At 38.9% G+C, this 13,473-nt stretch overlaps 1 pseudogene; it reads left to right on the top strand.

Annotated features, from left to right (window-relative positions):
* On the top strand, window positions 1-1,232 carry LOC116522004 (annotated as a pseudogene).
* Window positions 1,233-13,473: the final 12,241 nt, after the last annotated feature.

Here is a 13,473-nt window from a genome sequence, read left to right on the forward strand (position 1 = left end):
ATGGAAGATTGCTTTGAATGTTCAGAAGATCATTATCCAAATAAAGAAAAGAAAGAATGTATCCTGAAACTGCTGGTTTTTCTAACTTTTGAAGAAACCTTAGGAATTGGTTTGGCCTCAGCTGCTCTTTGTTTCTTCCTCTTGACCTCTTGGATACTTGGAACTTTCATTAAGCACCAAGATACTCCCATTGTCAAAGCCAACAACCGGTCCCTCACCTACACCCTCCTTGTCTCTCTTCTGCTCTGTTTTCTCTCCTCTTTGCTCTTCCTCAGCCAGCCTGGCAAAGTGACCTGCCTTCTCCGGCAACCAACTTTTGGCATCACTTTCTCAGTGGCCATTTCTAGTGTACTGGGCAAAACCATCACTGTGGTTGTTGCTTTTGTGGCCACTAAACCAGGATCTCAGATGAGGAAATGGGTGGGGAAAAGATTGGCCTTTTCTATTGTCCTTTCCTGCTCTTTTATGCAAGTATGTCTTTGTATTGTTTGGTTGTCGATATCTCCCCCATTCCCTGAGTTGGACATGCATTCACAGCCCCAAGAAATGATTTTACAATGCAATGAGGGGTCAGCTTTCTTCTTCTACTGTGTCTTGGGCTACATGGGTATCTTGGCCTTTGCCAGCTTTATTGTGGCTTTCCTTGCCCGTAAATTACCTGACACCTTTAACGAAGCCAAGTTCATCACCTTCAGCATGTTGGCCTTTTGCAGTGTGTGGATCTCCTTTTTTCCAGCCTATCTGAGCACAAAAGGACAAGCCATGGTAGCTGTGGAGGTCTTCTCCATCTTGGCCTCCAGTGCTGCATTACTGGGATGCATATTCCTGCCCAAATGCTACATCATTGTTTTGCGGCCTGACCTCAACCACATTGAGCAACTCACAAAGAGAAATTAATTTCTGGCTCAGAAGAATTGCTGAAAAAAAAACTAGAATGACTATACCTATACGAAACGTATAAGTGATAGGGGCAGAGGGGCATTTCTATCAAATAAAGATTTGTGTAGGATGTTTATGATTATTTAGATTTAGTATTTTTGCCCATTTCAAAATCTGTGCTCATGCTTCTTCATTTTCCCCATTTCCCAAGATTCTTTAACCTAATGATTTCTTCTTTTCATCACGTGCATTGAACTTGATTTTGGTCATCTAAGTTTCTTATTCCCTGTTAGGATTTTTCACATATTGATGAACATCAAATGATGTCCGATGTTTGCAGAGACATTACATGAATTCCTAAAGCATTACAGTAAGACATATATTTCCATTTTAAAAACATAAATTTATCACTATATCATTAACTTTGTATTTGTCAGTGTTCTTTCAAACGTACAATTTATTGAGTTTGTCATTCTTGTGTCATCGTTCCAAGTATCATGCAGAATTAAATCAGAGTCCAAGACAAAACGATCCTTAAACTCCCAATTTAATAAATCAGACAGCTTAGCACCTCTGTGGAATCCCAATTCTTGAAGTTACATCGGATTTCTACCCAGTTGAAAGTTCATGATCTTGTCCCCATACCCAAAAATCCATCACATGGTCCAATCTTTTTCTTCCATGCTGGCATCTCCACCCAGCTGGTTCCTGTCAGGTGTGGAGACGAAAGATGACATTGGGCTTCTAGAAAAGAATGACCACAACACCTTCCACAATTCTATTCCTTTCTATTCCCCCCTCCCAATTACTACATGAATTAAACAGCATAATGAAATAAGAGAGAGTGTGGCAGGCCAAAGATCCAAAAAGGGATATAACTGCAGGCCTAACATCTTGTAAGCTTAACTGCATTTTGGAAAAGGATGATCATTATTTGAGTATATTCCTCTGCAAAGACTTTAAGCAATAAATTAGATTATTTGAACCTTGGTGTGGAGCTGTTTTGTTTCCTGTCTGATATTAATCTCCACTTTAAAATTGTTTTCTGGGGAACAATGGGAAACATTCCGCAAAGCCCTTAAAACCTGACTGTTTCGACAGGCCTGGGGCTGACGAGTTCCCGTCCCCACTCGAATTTCTGTGGTTGTTGATTGTTTTTAAACTGTTGTAGTTGTTTGTCTGTTGTTTCCTCCTGTTTGTATCCCCCCCCTACTTTGGTTTGTGAGCCGCCATGAGTCCCTCTGTGAATAGGGCGGCATAGAAATCCAATAAATCCAATCCAAATCCAATCCAACATCAGAATGCCATATGATGTAAAAGCAGAAGCAGAAACAGCAGCTGACCATACAACAGTGGATGTTATGCTCCACAATTTATGCAATCTATTCCCTTTGACAATGTTCCAACTAATACAAAAGACGCAGAATTTGTTCACCCAATATCCATCAATTTCAAACCGAACCTGGCAGGAGCCATTTCTCATTTCTCAGTTGCCACATAATATGGAGATGTTCGCGGGGGGGGGGGGAGAATTTGGAATGCATTGCCAGACAAAGCCCCAATCTTTCTCTTTGGAACCAAGGTCATCTCCATAGATGTCAGAATAAGAAGAATGGGAGTACTTAAGCAGCCTGCCAAATAATTTAATTGGAAAATGTGAGCAGTTAAACTTGGGGAGAGAATCATTGTCTATTTTACTTATGCAGAAACCCTGGGAAATATTTAGGAATATTGAGGAAGATTCCAACCTTGGAGTTCTGATTTGCTTGAGCTTATTAGGAGGAACCTGGAAAGTATCCCTTGCACAGCTGGAAGCTCTAGTGCTACAGTTTCTGTGGCAGAGGAGTCACAGTAGCCACAAAGATGCTTTTTTAAAAAGCAACTGGACTGGGTTTTTTTCTTTGAAGAAGACGAAATATTGCTTCTCATAGAGGAAAATTAATTGGTTCTGGCAGGATGGTTGAACCATGAAGGGATTAGTTCTGACATGATGGAGAAATGGTTGGCAAGATCAAATTTTCTTTGAAGTCACCTGGTCTTAGCACGATCCCCGAGAGTTCTTGCAAGGTTCAGTAGATTTTGTAGATTTGTAGATTTATTATAATTTATAATCCGCCCTTTTCCCTGAGGGGACTCAGGGCGGCTTACAAAAACACGGGAAAGGGGGTACAAAGACAAAAAGCATAAGACAGTACATAATATTAAAAAATAGAGCACAACATTCATTCATCATTCGGGAGGGGACAAACTAAGATTTTTATCCCCAGGCCTGACGGGATAGCCAGATCTTAAGGGCTGTGCGGAAGGCCTGGGCGGTGGTGAGGGTGCGGATCTCCACGGGGAGATTGTTCCATAGCGTCGGAGCTGCAACTAAGAAGGCTCTCCTCCGCGTAGTCGCCAGTCGGCACTGACTGGCGGATGGAATTCGGAGGAGGCCTACCCTGTGCGATCTGATGGGACGCAGGGAGGTAATTGGCAGAAGGCGGTCTCTCAAATAGCCAGATCCACTACCATGGAGCGCTTTGTGAGTGGTAAGTAGGACCTTGAAGTGCACCCGGAGACCAACAGGTAGCCAGCGCAGCTCACGGAGGATCGGTGTTATGTGGGCGAACCGTGGTGCGCCCACGATCACTCGCGCGGCCGCATTCTGGACTAGCTGAAGTCGCCGGATGCTCTTCAAGGGCAGCCCCATGTAGAGCACGTTGCAGTATTCCAGCCTAGAGATCACAAGGGCTCGAGTGACTGTTGTGAGGGCCTCCCTGTTCAGGTAGGGCCGCAACTGGCGCATCAGGCGAACCTGAGCAAATGCCCCCCTGGTCACAGCTGACAAATGATGGTCGAAACTCAGCTGTGGGTCCAGGAGGACTCCCAAGTTGCGGACCCTGTCTGAGGGGTATAAATTTTGTCCCCCCAGCCTGATTGATGGAACATTAGCCAAATTATTGGGAGGAAAACACAACAGCCACTCGGTCTTTTCCGGGTTGAGCACCAGTTTGTTAGCTCTCATCCAGTCTTTAACAGCCTCAAGGCTGTTAATTTTAGAGGGTTCTTCCTTCTCTCCTTCCCTCCCTTCCTTCGCTCCTCCCTCCCTTCCTCCTTGATAGCTGATAATTCACTGAATAGCCCTAATGAATCTCATAAAAATAATGTTTCCAAAGCTTTCTCACAGTTCCATCTGAATCTCTGAGGAAATTCTCAAAACTCATTATATATCAGCATCATTCACTTGGAAGTTGACCTTTTGAGCCCACAGTCAGACTTTGGGAGAAGATATGGTATTACACAAGATGGCTTCCTTCCCCTGTTGGGATTCCTCTCTAATTTTGCTTTTTCATTGGTACTTTAGCTCCGCATAAGATTAGTCACGTTTAAGGAACCAGGTGAAAATTTGGTCTTCCTGAAATTTTGCTCTTGCACGTGATACATGACTGGCTTCCTCATATGTTCCAGAATTGACTACAACATGTCTATTTAACCAAGCCTTGGATGTACTATTTATCACCTTAATTTCTTTTCACAGAAGCACAGGCATTGCCTCTTTTTGAAATAGGGAATATTAAACTGAGGGACAGATAAAGATGTCAAAGGAAAGATGCTACCAAGAACTCAGCAAGTATTAGGGATGATTTCTAAAACTGTTCTTAAATGCTGTAACAGTTCAAATACTTAACCACTAAAGCCCCTCCAGCAGTTTCCTCTGCCACTGCTTTCACCATTTGCTTGAACCCTATTTCATAATCTTCTCCCAGTTCTTAAGTATATTATTAAGCAACTGAAAATTTAAATTTGGGGAATGCTAAGGAAAATGCTACTTCCTCATGGCTAACATAATAAAAATGTCACCCAACCTACCATTGTGGGGAAAAAACAGGCATCACTTCCCATCTAGGGGGATCTGGGAGGAAACTATGGAAATAATTATTTCAGGCACTGGCAAAATATTTAGGTATTGGAGGTGATATTCAGCAGTTTATGATGAACCTGTGGCGGAAATTTTGATTAGTTTGGGAATCAGTAAATACTATTTCTGACTGGCCCTGTTCCCATCTATTCTTTGCCTCCTGAGTCACAGCTAATCAGGAGGAAATGGGGATTTTACATTAACCTTCCAATGGAATGGTGTGGGAATAGAAATTTTACAGTGTCCTTCCCCTGCTACACCCACCAAGCCATGCGCAGCAAGCCATGCCCATAGAATCAGTAGTAAAATAATTTGAATCCCACCACTGGTAGGCAACTTAATCCTATGCAAAGGAGAGTGAACTGCACCTACTATTTATTGTAAAACAGAATATAAATTCCAAAAGTCAGGTGTATTTGGTATAGCAAATTCCCCTCTGTACATTTTATTAGCAATTGTGCATTTGAAAAAGCATTTAAACATCATCTATCTTTTCTCTTATCAACAACAAAGTAATTATCTCCTACAGAAACCACCATATTTTCTCAACTAGGCAAAAACGTCAAAGACTGAACAGGAGGATATTTCAATTCAGCAACAATCAATGCATTTTGAACCCCAGGGGGATTGGCACAGCTTTGTTTCAGAGTCCTTCCTACAGGTTTCCTCCCATTTATTCTCCTCTGTCAGAATATGTGCTCAAATCCTGATGCAATTCAGGAAATGAATTGGCAATCTCAAGGGCATCCTAATAGACAATGATAGGTTTTCTGATTAGGTGCACTCTCAGATATAAATTTGAAGGAATCATGACGAAAGACAGAGACATTTTCAAGAGTGTAGATGTTGCTGCTCCTAGTATTCTTGATGAAGAAAATAGGGACGCTGAGCTGCCCTGCAAGTGATGCTTTCCTTGTTCCTCATGAGTGGTACCAACCTGGTGACCTCATGATTGGAGGGATGATGTCCCACATCTATTACACTCTTTTTGGTATTGATTTTAAGGAATATCCTTCTATAGCATCTTATGACATACCATTGTAAGGATTTTTTCCTCCATTCCTAATCTTAATCGTTTCCTCTAATTTTATTATGAGAGTATCAATATAAGGGTTATATCTTGTCCTTCTAGTTATGAGAGAGTACACTTTTTAGTTTTTTACTTGATTTTAAAGAACTTTTAATATAATGTATAAAGTTTCAGTGGAAAACATCTTCTGAATGACATTTGTAATATTTGTTTTAAATCTGTATCATCATTCTTAACAAAATATATAGAATAAATGACTGATATATGATGGAATTGATTTTGTTGTACATGTGCTGTTGTACAAATTATTCAGCATGTTAGAAAACCCATTACTTTGATACTTTAATCAGAGAAAGAAATGTTAGTTATTCATACAGAAATGATGCAACCTTGCTTATGAGAATAATAAATTTCTTTTTCCAATGAGATATTTAAATCTTTTGCAGTATAATAATGAAATTCTACCAGCACATCCTTGCCTTGGCCTTTGCTGTGAAGGAAATCAATGAGGACTCCCAGATCTTACCCAATGTCACTCTCGGGTTCCATATCTATGATAGTTACAACAACCCAAGGATGACCTATCGTACCATTCTGGACCTGCTTTTTAAATACCAGGAATTTGTCCCAAACTACAAATGTGATAGCCAGAAGAATCTCAAGACTATCATTGGGGGACTGGATTTTGCCACATCATCTTATATATCTGAAATTATAGGATTCTTAAAGATTCCACAAGTACGTTCTAAAGGGGTTTAGAAGAAAATTCTTAATCTTATTGTTGTTATGGAATAATTTATACACATAAAAAATTAGGCTTAGGTTTGCGTTAATAAGTGTTGGAATGTTCTGCATGGCTTAATGTCAAATATTTAGCATTGTTATTTGAAACTACCATGCCAGTTACACAAAGTGAATATCAGGAATAGCTATTATTTGAATATTTGAATTTCTTTGCTAAAATAATTGATTTTATTTTTTATTTTATTTATTTTGTGAAGCGTGGATTAGATAACATATGTAAGCATAAACAGGATTATAATACATGAAATGGATACGAATAAAAAAGGATCATTAGGACACGGACAGTAGGCTCGCTGGTGCCTTTATGAAGGACCATTTCAGACCTTCAGACCATTTCAGACCATTTCAGACCATTTCAGAGACGAGGTGGCGCAGTGGTTAGAGTGCAGTACTTCAGCTGACTGACTTCATCTGCAGTTCAGCGGTTCAAATCTCACCGGCTCAAGGTTGACTCAGCCTTCCATCCTTCCGAGGTGGGTAAAATGAGGACCCAGATTGTTGTTGGGGGCGATATGCTGACTCTGTAAACCGCTTAGAGAGGGCTGAAAGCCCTATGAAGCAGTATATAAGTCTAACTGCTATTGCTATTGCTCTTAGGAAAGGGGAGAGGTTGATAGTAGACAGTCTATGGTTAAAGCTTTGCGGATTTCGAGAATAAACCACAGAGTCAGGTAGTGCATTCCAGGCATGGACAGTTCTGTTGTCATATTTTCTGAAATCGAGTTTGGAGCATTTTACCTTAAGTTTGCATCTATTGTGTGCTCATGTGTTTTTGTGTTTGAAGCTGAATTAGTCATTGACAAGTGGGACATTGTAGCAGATAATTTTATGTACTACACTTATGTCCGACCAGAGGGGCACAGGGGGCTCTCGCGAGCTCTATTTTCAGCTGCGAGAACATCCTCCAGCACGCTGAAAGCTAAAATGGAGGTTGGGAGGGCCAGGCCGAGGCACTAGGGGCTAGTCCTTCACTGTTTCCAGGGAAGCCCTGTGGGCCAGATCTAAGAACTCCCCAGGCTCTATCCAGCCGCTGGGCCTTGAGATTGTAACCCCTGATCTAGTGCATATGATTGAAATATTTTCCCCCAAATTGTGTCTATATTCTTTAGGAAATGCTAGGACAACAATTTTCCTTGGATATATTTTAAATGAAAACAAATGGAAAAATTAAATTTGAACAAAAGTCTCATCAGAATTCAACTGGACTTTCTTTTAGCTGACTTGTGTCGCATTACCTCAGGAGGAATTTCAGACCAGTAAGCCCTCTTCACTTTATTTCATGGTCCCCAAAGAGGACCAGCAGTACATTGGGATCATCCAACTCCTTCACCATTTCAGGTGGACATGGATTGGGATATTTTCTGTTCGTAATAACAATGGAGAAAAATTCTTACAGAAAATGCAGCCCTTACTTTTACAGAATGGAATATGTTCAGAATTCATAGAAAGGCTTGATTCAACAATACACTTTGAAAACGCGGAAGAAACCTATCTACAAATTTTCATTACTTCAATTAATATGTTGAATAGCAATTCCAATGCATTTCTTGTCTATGGACCATCCTGTGTAATTATATGGCTAGGATTTGTTATATTTATATCAGATCCTGAAAGAATGGAAACTGCCTTAATTGGGAAGGTGTGGATCGTGACTGCAATGATTGATTTTGTACTATCAGGCATTACAATCACTTCGGATCTCAAGATGTTCCATGGGGCTCTTTCTTTCACCATTCATTCAACAGCTGTTCCAGGTTTCAGGGAATTTCTTCAGACAATTAATCCTCTTTCAGACTCCAGAGATGGGTTTTGACAGGATATTTGGGAACAGTCATTTGACTGTTCATTTCCAAAGTCAGAGTTACAAGAAAGACACAGTAGGAGATGTAATGAGGAGATGAAGCTGGAGGATCTTCCAGCACCTCTGTTTGAAATGGAAATGACTGGCCAAAGCTACAGCGTCTACAATGCTGTTTATGCTGCGGCTCATGCTTTGCAGGCTCTAGACATGTTGAGGTTCAAGAGGAGGAAAACCATGATGAGGAAAATCCCTGATCTTCCACAGCTACAGCCTTGGCAGGTATTCCATTTGCACTGGAGGCTTCTTTTATTTTAATCAGCAGTTTGAAATAGAATTTTCTTTGGAACCCATTGTGGAAACTCTTAATATATTCTGCATGGGTGGAAAAAAATAGAAATAGAACCCTTTGTTGACAGTAATTAGTTGAGGAAAAATTGCCTTCAGAAATTCTGGGTGCTCCATAATAGCAGATATTTACAATGCAAATAGAATAGAATAGAATAGAATAGAATAGAATAGAATAGAATAGTTGAAAGGGACCTTGGAATTCTTCTAGTCCAACACACTGCGTAGAAAGGAAACCCTACACCACTTCAGACAAATAGTTATCTAATCTCTAATCTACACAATTCCTGCAACCGTTCTTCATATATTTTAGTTTCCACTCCCCTAATCATCTTTATTGTTATTCTCTGCACTCTTTCCAGAGTCTCAGCATCTTTTTTTTTACATTGTGGCAGCCAAATATGAATGCAGTATTCCATGTGTGGCATTACGAAGGCAATTTAAAGTGGTATTAACTGTTCAAGTGGTCCTGATTTAATCCCACTGTTTATGCAGCCTAGAACTGGGTTGGATTTTTTTGGCAGTTGCTGCACACTGCTGGCTCATATTTAAATGGTTGTCCACCAGGACTCCAAAATCCCTCTAACAATTACTACTATTGAGCAAGGTGCCACATATACAGTACCTGGTTTTTTTCATGCCTAAATGTAGAACCTTACTTTTTTAACCGTTGAATTTCATTTTATTAGATAGCTCCCAATGTTCAAGTCTGTCAAGATCTTTCAGTATCTTGAGCCTATCTTCTTGAGTGTTGGCTATTCCTGCCAGTTTGGTGTCATCTGCAAATTTGATGAGTTCCATATCTGTTCCCCCCTCCAAGTCATTGATGAAGATGTTGAAGAGTACTGGGCCTAAAAGAGAGCCTTTGGGTACCCCACTGCATACTTTCCTTCATGTAGATGAAATTCCATTGATGACTACACATTGGGTGCACTGACTGGTCAGTCAGTTATGAATCCTTCTGATGGTGTTGCTGTCTAACCCACATTTTTCTACTTTATCTAGTAGTAGGTTATGTTCTACTTCATCAAATGCCTTACTGAAGTCCAAGTATATCAACTAATTTTGTCACTTTGCCAAAGAATGCAACAAGATTAGTCTGGCATGATCTCTTTTTGACAAAACCATGTTGGTTTTTGGTTTTTTCTTTGTGGGCTTCTAGTTTTTGCTGATTCATTGCTTGATTATCTTTTCCAGAATCTTCCCTGATATTGAGATCAGGCTGATAGGTCAGTTTTTCCTGGATCTATATTTTTCCTTTTTTGAAGATAGGAAATATATCAGCTCTTTTCCAATCCTTTGGCTGTTCCATAGTGCTCTAGGATCTTTGAAAGATATAGTTCAGTGGTTCTGCTATCTCATCTGCCAGTTCCTTCAGAACTTTCTGGTGTAATCTATCCAGTCCTGGTGATTTGAACTCATTTAGGGTAGACAGGTGCTCATATACAATTTTCTTCCCTATTTTAACATGTGTTCCTAATCTGTTTTTTATGGGGTTGTTTTTGATATTTTGGATTGTTGTTTCTCTTTGTGTAAAGACAGTTGCAAAAAAACCCCAAATTGAGTAGTTTTGCTTACTCCCTGTTGATTGTACCTTCTTGACACTTTCTCCCAGCAATGGAGCAATTGTTTCCTTGTCTTTTTTTTTTTTTTGTATTTAACATATTGGAAGATTCTTTTTTGGTCACAAGCTGTTTATTTGACAGCCATTTGTTTGAAATGTTGTAGGATCTTCTCATTGAGCTGGCTTATTATTAGAAAACATTCAAGGTATCTTGCATCTGTGTTATGTAGTTCAGTATAAAATAGATATCACAAATGATAAAAAATATTTAATAAATCAGCATAGCTTGAACAATAATAGTTAAAAGGATAATTTATATTACTTTTTGTTATCTCTTCAAAAAGTAATCAATCTTCCAGCTAAGTGACTAACTGAGTTTTCTGTCTCTTTGGGATATTTAGAGGCATAGTAGGCCCTTTTTAAATGTAGCATGCATAATATGAAACAACCTTATATTTGCAACAGTCTCTATCAGACTCTAACTCTCATTTATCTATTAAAGAAAGTTTCTGTCTCAAATTCTAAAATTTGGAAATTAACCAGACCTCAGACTCTCAAACAGCTTTGTACCAAGAAGTAAATATTATACATTATCTATCTTGAATTAGTTTTTGTTAGTAAATGGATAAAGTGATATAATTCCAAAAGGCTATTTTCTTTCCGATTCTCTGCATTGTTATATTTCCTTAAAATAACATCAAATGAATCAAAGAGTTGACATATATATTTCCATTTAATATTGATTATAAAATTTCTAAGTTAAGGTATTTCATAATAGTTATTGGAAAGGGCAGAATTAGTGAATGTAACATGGATATCTTTTTGTCTTCTCTATTACGTTGCTTTTAATTCCCTCTCTCTTTTATTCCCTTTCAATTAGCTCCATTCATTTCTTCAAGGCATTTCTTTTAACAATTCAGCTGGGGAGAGAGTTATTCTGAATGAGAAAGGGGAAGCAACTGGTGGGTTCGACATCACCAACTTGATCACTTTTCCAAATAGATCCTTTCAGAGAGTTAGAGTTGGAAAGCTGGATCTAAAGGCTCCAAAAGGGAAGGAATTATGGGTTGATGAAAATGTGATAGTTTGGAATCTAGCTTTTAACCAGGTACCTAATTAGTGAATCAACCATGCCTTAATCCATGATGATTCCATTTTCAGCCTAATCTCTTTCAAAATCTGATTTCTCATTTTTAAAAGAAACGAAGGCATATTCTTTTCAAATGCTGTTGATGATCAAGCACTCATTGAATTGAAAAAAAATGATATTGCAGTGTAAAAGCATTGTTTGCATGTTTGGTGTGCATTTACAAAAGATTGTCAAGATTGTCATGATTTTATTTACTGATCAAATAAGAAGCCTTTGGGAAGTCAAAAGTAATTCTCTTCCATAAAGGAGATAAATTACAAACTGCTTTAAATATCTTCAATTTCAAAATATTTTATCTTTATCATCAGGTTCTTCCACTTTCTCGATGCAATGACCCTTGTTTCCCTGGATCCTGGAAGAAAGGGATTGAGGGGAATCAGTTCTGCTGCTATGACTGTGTTCCATGTCCAGAAGGGAAGATTTCAAATCAAAAGGGTAGGGTACAAAATCTACCATTTTTCATTAGACTCAAGCAAACTTTAATGAAGTACTTGGATGAATAAAATTAATAAGATAATTTTCAGTAATATGCAATGCCTTAATGAAAAAATATCCTTGATTTTCCTTCCAGATATGGATGACTGTTTTGAATGTTCAGAAGATCATTATCCAAATAAAGAAAAGAATGGATGTAAACTGAAACTGCTGGTTTTCCTAACTTTTGAAGAACCCTTAGGAATTGGTTCAGCCTCAGCAGCTCTTGGTTTCTTCTTCTGGACCTCTTGGATTCTTGGAATTTTTATTAAGAACAAAGATACTCCCATTGTCAAAGCCAACAACAGGTCCCTCACCTACACCCTCCTTGTCTCTCTTCTGCTCTGTTTTCTCTCCTCTTTGCTCTTCCTCAGCCAGCCTGGAAAGGTGACCTGCCTTCTCCGACAATCAATGTTTGGCATCACCTTCTCAGTGGCCATTTCTAGTGTACTGGCCAAAACCACCACTGTAGTTGTTGCTTTCATGGCCACTAAACCTGGATCTCAGATGAGGAAATGGGTGGGGAAAAGATTGGCCTTTTCTATTGTACTCTCATGCTCTCTCTTCCAAGTATGTATTTGTATTGTTTGGTTGTCGACTTCTCCCCCATTCCCGGAGTTGGACATGCATTCACAGCCCCAAGAAATGATTTTACAGTGCAATGAGGGGTCAGCTTTCTTCTTCTACTGTGTCTTGGGCTACATGGGTATCTTGGACATCGCCAGCTTTATTGTGGCTTTTCTCCATTTTTGTCTCCAGCGCTGCATTATTGGGATGCATATTCCTCCCAAAATGCTACATCATTGTTTTCCGTCCCGACCTCAACCACAGGGAGCAACTCATAAAGAGAAATTAATTTCTGGCTCCGAAGAATTGCTGAAAATATTACTAGAATGACTAATACCTATATTTAACATATAAGTGATAGGGGCAGAAGGGCATTTCTGTCAAAGAAAGATTTGTTCAGTATGTTTATGATTATTTAGATTTATTATTTTTGCCCATTTCAAAATCTGTGCTCATACTTCTTTATTTTCCCCATTTCCCAAGATTCTTTAACCTGATGCTTTCTCCTTTTCATCACGTGCATTGAACTTGATTTTGGTCGTCTAAGTTTCTTATTCCCTGTTAGGTTTTATCAGATTTGATGAACATGAAATGATATCCCATGTTTGCAGAGACATTACATGAATTCCTAAAGTATTACATAAATACAGGAAGAAATATATTTCCATTTTAAAAACATAAATTTGTCAAAGTATCACTAACTTTGTATTAGTCAGTGTTCTTTCAAATGTGAAATTTATTGAGTTTGTAATTCTTGTAAGCTTAACTGCATCTTAGAAAAGCATGACCATTATTTGAGTATATTCCTCTACAGAGACTTCTGTAGATTATTTGAACCTTGGTGTGTGCAGCTGTTTTTTCCTCCTGTCTGATATTAATCTCCACTCCTTCAATTGTTTTCTGGGGAGCCATGGGAAACATCAGAATGCCATATGATGTAAAAGCAGAAGCAGAAGCA

Source organism: Thamnophis elegans, chromosome Z (assembly GCF_009769535.1).
Source record: "Thamnophis elegans isolate rThaEle1 chromosome Z, rThaEle1.pri, whole genome shotgun sequence".
Taxonomy (NCBI): Eukaryota; Metazoa; Chordata; class Lepidosauria; order Squamata; family Colubridae; genus Thamnophis; species Thamnophis elegans.